We start from the raw sequence: 8410 nt of genomic DNA on the forward strand, positions 1-8410 counted from the left end.
GTTCAAACCAGGAAAGATTTGCAATTACTATAAGAAAAAGGACACAACAAGAACGATTGTTATTTTCTAAAGAACAAGAACAATCGAGATAAAAGAAGTGATAAAGGAGAAGCCATTCTTGTCTCATATAATGAAGGATATGACTCAGCTGATGTTTTGGTAGTATCAAACTCAGATTCAGGTGAAGATCGGATAGTGGATTCGGGTTGTTCTTTTCACATGTGTTCGAACAAGAGTTTGTTTTGTAGTTTTAAGAGATAGCAGGTGGAACTGTATTGCTTGGTGACAACAAAGCTTGCAAAGTTGAAGGGATTGGATCTGTAATCATCAAAATGCATGATGGTATTCAAAGAATTATTCGGAAGGTAAGGTATGTTCCTGATCTTAGAATAAATTTTTTGTCAATTAGTACTTTTGCATCAGGAGGTTGTGCTGTTAAAATTGATGAGACTTCACTCAAAGTCATGAAGGGTGCTCTTGTTGTTATGAAAGGAACTTACAAGGATGGTCTCTATTACTTGAAAGGAACTTATAAGAATGGTCTCTATTACAAGAATGTCTGTTGTTGCATCACATAGAGATGTTGACATGACAAGGTTATGGCACTTTAGACTGGGACATGTTAGTGAAAGAGGAATCTCAAAATTTAAAAAACAAGGTCCGCTCAATGGGAAGATTGATGAGAAATTACAATTTTGTGAGGAGTGTGTCTATGGAAAGAGCTGGAGAGTTAAATTTGATACTGGCAAACACATCACAAAAGGGCCTTTAGACTATCTACACTCGGATCTTTGGGGACCATCAAAGGTTCAAACTCTAGGAGGAGCTAATTACTTCATAAGCATAATGGATGACTTTTCTAGGATAGTATGGGTGATCTTACTCAAGTCAAAGGATCAAGCTTTTGAAAGCTTTAAGAATGCAGAAAAGTAAAGAAGCTTCGAACTGATAATGGATTGGATTTTTGCTAAAAGGAATTTGATGATTTCTGTACAAAAGAAGGAATATTAAGACACCACACAGTTAGAAAGACACCTCAACAGAACAGGTTAGCAGAAAGAATGAACAAAACTCTTCTAGAAAGAGTGAGGTGTATGTTAAAAGAAGCTGGCCTTGAAAGGAATTTCAAGACTGCAAGCTATCTAATAAACAGGTGTCCCTCAGTTGCACTCAACTTCAAAACACCACAATAAATTTGGACTAACAGAATGCCAATCTATGATCACTTCAAGGTTTCTGGCTACACAACGTATGCTCGCATTAGGCAAGATAAGTTGCAACCAAGATCAGTTAAATGCTTGTTTCTTGGTTATCCCGATAGAGTGAAAGGCTATAAGTTGTCTTGAACCTGGTTTCAAAAAGTGCATAATAAGCAGAGATGTTGTGGTTTGGAAAGAGGAAATGCCTATGAGGAAGATGAAGGAGACTACTGAAACTCGAGACAAGAATACTACCAGGATTGAGGTGGAAAAACTCAATGAAACTCAAACAAGTGAAGCTTTCACAAGACCTGAAACAAATGAGAGTTCTACCAGCACTCAAATTGATCCAAGCAATTATCAATTGGCTAGAGATAGAGATAGAAGAGATGTTAGAGCACCTGATAAATTTGGCTATGCAGATTTCATAGCATATGCACTTGCTGCAGCCGAAGAGATTGACAACTCAGAACCTACAACTTTCAGTGAGGCAATAAATAGTAAAGAAGGCACATAATGGAGGCTTGCAATGGAAGATGAGATGAAGCCCCTTATGAAGAATAATACCTGAAAGATTGTTGAGAAAGAAAAGAAGGTAGATTGCAAATATATTTTCAAGAAAAAAGAATGAATATCAGGTGTTGAGAAAGAGAGATACAAAGCAAGGGTTGCAAAGAGTTTCACACAAAGGGAAGGATTGGATTTCAATGAGATATTCTCTCATGTGGTGAAACAAACTTCAATCCGAGTTATAATGGCAAAGGCTGCTAAGTAATGGATGTGAAGACTGTATTTTTGCATGGAAAACTTGATGAGAAGATATTCATGAGGCAACCAAAAGGTTTTGACAATGGAAACTCAAATCAGGTTTGTCTTCTTAGAAGTTCTCTCTATGGTTTAAAACAGGCCCCTAGATAATGGAACATTAGATTTGATGAGTTTATCACTTGTATCAATTTTGTGAAAAGCTCTTATGATCCATGTGTTTATTATAATGATAAGCAACTGTTCTTGCTACTCTATGTGGATGATATGCTAATTGTTGGTAAGAGTATATCTGAAATAGATAAGCTTAAGGCTAAGTTGAATGGTGAATTTGAAATGAAAGACTTGGGGCCAGCTAGTAAGATACTAGGAATTGAGATCGTGAGGAAGAGACCAAATGTGATCAAGCTAACCCAAAGAGAATACCTCAAAAAGGTGTTAGTTAGATTTTCTTTGGATAAATCTAAACAAGTGACAACACCTCTTGCTAACCATTTCAAACTTTCTCAACCACAAGCTCCAAAGACCGATGAAGAAAAGGTGTATATGGCCAAATTACCTTACACTAATGTGGTTTGATGCCTAATGTATACAATGGCTTGCACACGACTAAATTTAGGTCATGCCATGAGCATTGTGAGCAGGTTTATGGCTAATCCTGGTAAAGATCATTGGGTTTCTTTGAAATGGATTTTGAGGTATATAAAGGGCTCTTTGAATTAGGGTCTAATCTATGGAAGTTATAGTGATGATCAAGAAATTGTAGTGGGTTATTTTGACTTTGATTATGGTGCAAACATTGACACTAGAAGGTCTTTGATAGGTTTTGTTTTCAAGGTTCTTGGGAGTTGTGTTAGCTGGAAGTCTAATCTTAAAAAAGTGGTAGCTTTGTCCACTACAGAGGTTGAATAAATGGCAGCTGTTGAAGCTTTTAATGAAGAACTTTGGCTGAAGGAACTAACTAATGAATTTGGTCTAGATTTAGAAAATATAACAGTCTACTATGACAATTAAAGCGCTCTACAATTAATCAAGAACCCTATGCTGCATGAAAGGTCAAAATATATTGACATAAAATTTCATTTTATTCGAGATATTTTTTCATAGAAACAGATGCTAGCAAATAAGGTCAATAAAGAAGAAAATGCAACAGATTTTTTTACTAAGAGTGTAACAGTTAACAAGTTTAGGCATTGCCTAAGCTTGATTAACTGTGGTGATTGTTGTTAGAGATTGTAGGCTCATGTTTGAACAACTAAATTTCTTATCTCTTAAGTGACTAAATCAAGGTGGATTTGTTGATTGTGACACTACAAGAAAAAGATTCTACAGCGACAAAACAAATTTTGTCATCGCTGTAGATCAAGAAATCGTCGCTGAAGGTATACAGTGACGACATGTCGTCGCCAAAAAGGTGTCGCTGTAGGTCCGTATGTGTAGCAATGTAATGCCCTGGATAACAAAGACTGTTACACTGTGTATTAGAAATAGTGCAAGACTTGCTAATCAAGTCATTTGAATAAAAATGTGATCCAAAAGTCATAATCAGGTTAAGGTTAAAAGATTTTGATCATAAACGATTAATTTTCATTAAAATAGATGTTTGGTACATGGGATCCCAAAAACAGGGTTTAAAAGACAATTTACAAACTCTCAAAAGTTATATACAATAAGTGGCAAATCTAATGGAAAAATACAAGTTTTAGGCTTCTGTCCCTGTACTTTCCCTCGGCCGTGGTGGATGAGCAGCTGACAATGTACATCTCTCCCCTAGAGCGCTCCAACTCATGGTTGGTCCAGCAAACCCTTGCCTTTACCTGCACCACATTGCACCCATGAGCCAAGGCCCAACAAGAAAACCATAACAGTATAGCATAATCAATGGTGATAATCAATCAATTGCAAGACAGATAACCAGATATTCAGTAAGCCATAGCATCAAACTATCAACAGTAAACATATATACTCAACAATTCATCTCAGTCAACATGCAATAATCAGGGTCGACGTTCTTAGGTCGCACCCTCTATTTAATCCACCGAATCCGGCTCGATTAGGTCGAGTCCAGTGTATATCTAGCTGACCTCGGCTCACAGTGGCCGAGCCGCGTCCTGTGCACAAATTATCTGCCCCCAGCTCTCTTAGGTTGTTCATTTTCATATGCCAAATCATTCATTTAGCTATACAATAAACATGTTCAAGTATCGGGAAACTTAGTCCCGTTACAACCACTCAGGGGTGCAATTTTCTTACCTTTAATTCCGAATGGAGATAATGGAATGGTCCCAAGCACGATCCTCAGTCTCGAGCCTTGGCGATAAACCTAGTCACAGTGCCAATGGGTAATTATTAACTTCCAATCCAAATAAATACTTAGAAGACATAAACTAGCTTCCAAGACCTCAATTTCTACTAAACCGGGTAGTAGAAATTGTCCCAAGCTCCTAGGTTAGAACCCCCGAGCCTTACCAATTCTAGAAACCATTCTTAGGCTAAAATCTCTAGGCGGGTTGCGACCTGGTTTAGTGGGTCGCGACTTGCCCCCAAGTCGGAGAGCAAGGACCCAAGTGAAAAGGGAGGCGGGTCGCGACTTGGCTTAGTGGGTCGCGGCGCGCCCCCATCTCAAAGAGCACACCCAGGCCAACAAGCCACACGCACCGTGGCGCCCCAGGGCTAGATCGCGGCGCGCCCCTTTCGAGCCCATAAATTATGGGTTTTTCTCATGCTCCTCCCAGCCAACTCTCCCCAGAATTTCACATAACAAACCTCTCCATCCACAATCAAGTTAGCTACGAATTTAAGGCTTCTAATCACCCAATTCAAACACAAAATCACAACAATACATACTAATATCTATACCTCAACTCAGTAGCAATCCATCATCCAAAAAACTAGAATTCAAAGGTGAGGAACATGAGTTTTACCTGAATTGATGATCCTAACTCCTTAGTAACCTTGACTATCTTTAACTTAGTTTCCCCTCAGCTTGAACCAATCCAAACCCAGCCTAATCATTGAATTCTCCTCTGTTTTCCAGCCTAAATTCCCCGCTTGAACCCCCTAGCTTTCCTTCTGTTTTTCCCCTAGCTTCAAGGAACAATGAGAGAGTGAAAATGTGAGAGAGATGAGGGAGTATACTGAAGTTTCTGCCACTTTCTAAATTAATCCTAAGTAAATACTGAGTATATTCCTTGCCTATCAAAGGACCATTATATCCCTCAAGCTTTCTAATCTTATAAGGGTATTAAAGGGTAAAATAGTCATTTCTCCTAGTTCCTCAAATGTTCTTGATATTTTCCAATTAATCCCTTCATCCACTTAATTACCAATTATTTATTCATTATCTAATAATTCCCAAGATATTTTCTAAATTCCTAGAAATACTCCCAGGCTTTCCCCGAGCCAGATATTAATCCCCGCTGTGACTATTTCGCTAATCCACTCACTAGGACCGTCTCGAGCCATACGCTGCAAATATATCCACTTAATAATGTGGTCTCAACAATTTATCACATATAATCACATTTATGCCCTCAACAGGCCAAAATTACAGATATGCCCTGATAAGCTAAAAATGGCCCACATGCATATCTATTACTCATAAACATGCATATCACATTATCATATAATCATATTAATCATGCATTTTAACCATTTAAATCACACATATACGAATTATGCCCTCCCGGCATGCTAATCAAGGTCCTTAAGCCTTATTAGTGATTTTGGGTCGTTACAACTATCCCCTCCTATTGAGAATTTCATCCTCGAAATTTACCTGAATAACTCGGGATACTGATCCCACATCACTAACTCAAGCTCCCAGGTCGCTTCCTCGTCTTTTCTATTCCTCTACAATACTTTGATTAGAGGAAACATTTTGCTCCATAGAACCTTGTATTTTTTGTCTAAGACCTGAACTGGTCATTCCTTATAAGACAAATCTGTCTACAATTCTAAGTCCTCATACTTCAACAGATGAGTCGTATCTGAGATGTACTTCCGAAGCATCGAAATATGGAATACATTATGAACTCTCGACAACGACGGTGGCAATGCCAATCTATAGGCCACCTGCCCGATCCTCTCCAGGATCTCAAAAGGTCCGATGAATCTAGGGCCCAACTTGCCCTTTTTCCCAAACCTTCTTACCCCTCACAGTGGTGAGACTCGCAGAAACACTTGGTCCCCTACCTGGAACTCCACGTCCCTACGCTTAGGATCAGCGTAGCTTTTCTGTCTGCTCTGCGAAGCGAGCATTCAGACTCGAATCTTCTCGATAGCTTCATTAGTCTTCTGAACCATGTCTGGTCCCAAATATTTCATCTTACCCATCTCATCCCAATGAATGGGCGATCTACACCTCCTCCCATATAACATCTTATATGGAGCTACTACAATCGTTGATTGATAACTGTTGTTATACAAAAACTCAATCAACCAGAGATACTTATTCTAAGACCCCTCGAAGTCTATCAAACATGCCTTAAGCATGTCCTCCAATACTTGTATCATCCTCTCAGACTGTCCATCAGCCTGAGGATGAAAGGTCGTACTGAACTTCAATTAAGTCCCCATAGTCTTCTGTGATCCATCCCAATACTTGGAGGTAAAGATAGGATCCCGGTCTGATACTTTAGACTTGGGAACCCCATGGAGACATACAATCTCTCTCACATACAGCTTCGCATACTGATCCACAGTATAAGTTGTCTTCACTTGCAAAAAGTGAGCTGACTCGGTGTGGGTGATAGTGGACAGATACACCAAGTCATGCAACCCCACTGTCCTGGGTAAACCTCCCACAAAATTCATCATAATTTCCTCCCATTTCCACTTGGGAATACCAAAGGCTGTAGCAACCCCGCTGGCCGCTGATGCTCAGCGTTCACCTGCTGACAGGTCAAACACCTAGCCACGTACCCCACCACATCCTTCTTCATCCCAGGCCACCCATACAATGTCCGCATATCCTGCTACATCTTCATGGTGCCTGGATGGAGTGAGTACAGCGTAGTATGGGATTCATTGAGTATCTCTTGTCTAATTCCCATATCATTTGGTACACAGATCCGACCCTTACACCGTAATAACCCAGTCTCTGAAATAGAATAGTCCTTAACTACTCCAGCTAAGATATTCCCTCTAACTTCTTGAAACTGTGCATCCACCAACTGATCCTCTTTTATCCTCTCCAGAAGGATTGGCTGTAAAGTAATATTGGCCAACCGGCCCACAACCAATTCTATCCTCTCTCTGGACATCTTCTTTGCGAATTCTCTCAATATTTGTGTAGCGCTAAACAGCTGTTCTGGGCCCCTTCAGCTTAACGCATTTGCCACTACATTGGCTTTCCCTGGGTGGTAAAGGATATCACAATCATAATCCTTTACCAACTCAAGCCAACGCCTCAGCCTCATGTTCAAATCCTTCTGGGTGAAGAAGTACTTCAAACTCTTATGATTGGTGTATACCTCGCACTTCTCTCCATACAGATAATGTCGCCACACTTTTAGTGCGAATACCACCGCTGCCAACTCCAGATCATGGGTAGGGTACCGCTGCTCATACTCCTTCAGCTGTCGTGATGCATAAGCGATAACCTTTTCATTCTGCGTCAACACACATCCCAATCCCAGTCTTGATGCATCAAAATATACCACAAACTTTCCTTCCTTCGAAGGAAGACTCAACACAGGTGCCGTAATAAATCATTGCTTCAATTCTTGAAAGTTGTTCTCACACTTATCTGACCAGACAAACTTCAGATTCTTCCGTGTCAATTCTGTCATCGGTGCAGCAATCTTTGAAAATCCTTCCACAAACTGCCTGTAATAACTTGCTAACCCGAGGAAACTCCTAACCTCTGAAGCATTCCTTGGCCTTGGCCAATCTCTCATTGCTTCCACCTTAATCCCATCCTCACCAACAATATGTCCAAGGAATGTCACTTCTGGTAGCAAAAACTCACACTTCTTAAACTTGGCGTACAACCGGTGCTCTCTCAATCTTTGCAAGACCTGACAGAGATGTTGTTCACGCTCTGTCTCTGAACTGGAGTACACTAGGATGTCATCGATGAAGACAATCACAAACTGATCCAAGAAGTCCTTGAACACCCTGTTCATCAAGTCCATAAATGTTGCTGGGGCACTGGTCAAACCAAACGACATGACCAGGAACTCATAATGCCCATACCTCGTTCGGAAGGTCGTCTTCGGTATATCCTCGTCCTTGATCCTCAGCTGGTGATAACCAGATCGAAGATCAATCTTCGAGAACACCGTCTTTCCCTGCAGCTGATCAAACAAGTCATCGATCCTTGGTAAGGGGTTTTTATTCTTGATGGTTAACTTGTGCAACTCCCTATAGTCCATGCACATACTCAGAGTCCCGTCCTTCTTCTTTACAAACAAAACCGGAGCACCCCATGGCGAGTAGCTAGG

This window comes from Humulus lupulus, chromosome 1, assembly GCF_963169125.1.
Source record: "Humulus lupulus chromosome 1, drHumLupu1.1, whole genome shotgun sequence".
Taxonomy (NCBI): Eukaryota; Viridiplantae; Streptophyta; class Magnoliopsida; order Rosales; family Cannabaceae; genus Humulus; species Humulus lupulus.